Below are 2,254 nucleotides of genomic sequence, written 5' to 3'. Positions count from 1 at the left end.
TGAGTGTCATGGATCATCACATTCATCAAGTTGAAGAACAAGTGATATCTTAGAACAAGAACAAGCTGAATTGAATAGAAGAACAATAGTAATTACACTGTTACTCGAGGTACAGCAGAGCTCCACACCTTAATCTATGGTGTGTAGAAACTCCACCGTTGAAAATACATAAGAACAAGGTCTAGGCATGGCCGAATGGCCAGCCTCCCAAAGAGGGTTCAATCATAAAAACATGATCGAAAGATCTCCCTAATACAATAGCAAAAGGTCCTATTTGTAGAGAACTAGTAGCTTAGGGTTTACAAAGATGAGTAAATGTCATAAAAATCCACTTCCAGGCCCACTTGGTGTGTGCTTGGGCTGAGCATTGAAGCTTTCATGTGTAGAGACTTTTCTTGAAGTTAAATGCCAGCTTTTGTGCCAGTTTGGGCGTTTAACTCCCATTCTTGTGCCAGTTCCAGCGTTTTACGCCAGAATTCTTGAGCTGACTTAGAACGCCTATTTGGGCCACCAAATCTCGAGCAAAGTATGAACTATTATACATTTCTGGAAAGCCCAGGATGTCTAATTTCCAACGCAATTGAGAGCGCGCCAATTGGGCCTTTGTAGCTCTAGAAAATCCACTTCGAGTGCAGGGAGGTCAGAATCCAACAGCATCTGCAGTCCTTTTCAGCCTCTGAATCAGATTTTTGCTCAGGTCCCTCAATTTCAGCCAGAAAATACCTGAAATCACAGAAAAACACACAAACTGATAGTAAAGTCCAGAAAAGTGAATTTTAACTAAAAACTAATAAAAATATAATAAAAACTAACTAAAACATACTAAAAACATACTAAAAATAATGTCAAAAAGCGTATAAATTATCCGCTCATCAATTGTCAGTGAAGACAACTCTCATGCCAGGTGAGAGGCCTTTAGTGGAGATTTTCTTACCGCTCCAGCCCATGGGCACTTTCTTCTTAGTGCCTTTCCTCTCAGACCTTGATGATGGTTGTCCCACACCAAACTTAGAATTTGTGTTTGGGGGCTTTGTTAGGCTCTGTACTAAGAGGAGTGGTTGAAGCATTCCATGTTTATGAATGGTGCTTCCTTTAGTTGAGGTAGAATGAGGTTTATGAACCTTGAACACAAGATAGTCCTCATCTAATTGCATGACTAGTTTTTCTCTATCTACATCAATCACAGCCTTGGCTGTAGCTAGGAAGGGTCTTCCAAGGATGATGAATTCATCCAATTCCTTCCCAGTATCTAGGATTATGAAGTCAGCAGGGATGTAAAGGTCTTCAACCTTCACCAAGACATCTTCTACTAATCCATAAGACTTGTCTGCCATCTTCAATGAGATTCTTATAGCTTGTACCTCAAACATTCCCAACTTCTCCATTACAAAGAGTGGCATGAGGTTTATGCTTGACCTTAGGTCACATAGAGGCTTATCAAAGGTCATGGTACCTATGGTGCAAGGAATTAAGAAGCGTCCAGGATCTGGCTTCTTCTGAGGTAACTTCTACTGAACTAAGGTATTGAGTTCCTTGGTGAGCACCAGAGGTTTTTCCTCCAAGGTCTCTATGCCAGACAACTTGGCATTCAGCTTCGTGAGAAGTCCTAAGTATCGAGCAACTTGCTCTTCTGTAGTTTCCTCTTCCTCTTCAGAGGAAGAATACTCTTCAGATTCTATGATCTTCAACCAAGCATTCAAGGGAACTTCAATGGGCTCCTCATGAACCTTGGGTTTTATCAGTCCTTCAATAGGAAAGTTCTCAGTGAGCTTAGGGTCGCCAAATACTCCTATTGTGGCGTTCAACGCCAGGACTTGTGTCTCTTTGGGAGTTGAACGCCCAACTTGAATACCTTCACTGACGTTCAATGCCAACTTTTGTGCTACCTTGGGCATTGAACGCCCAGTAAGGAGCTCCTTACAAGCGTTCAATAGGGCTGTCAAATGGGCTAACCCAGCCCATTAGGCTCGGCCCATTAAGCCCATGGGTTAAACGGGCTGGCCCGTTTAAACCTGCTTTATTCGCAGGCAAGAATTTTCTAGCCTGGACCGTTTATGGTCAGCCCGATGGGTTAAACGGGCCAGCCTGTTTATCATTTTATTTTATTTTTTGAAAAATATTTTTGACAAAAAATACTACTTTTAGGTCAAAAACCAATAAAAAATATTTTTTAGCTGATGAGTCGGATTTTTGGGTCAAATCGGGAGAAATATTAGCTAAAAGTGCAACTTTTTAAAAACATGTAAAAAAAAAT

Source organism: Arachis duranensis, chromosome 6 (assembly GCF_000817695.3).
Source record: "Arachis duranensis cultivar V14167 chromosome 6, aradu.V14167.gnm2.J7QH, whole genome shotgun sequence".
NCBI lineage: Eukaryota > Viridiplantae > Streptophyta > Magnoliopsida > Fabales > Fabaceae > Arachis > Arachis duranensis.
Note: the sequence above shows the minus strand (reverse complement) of the source record.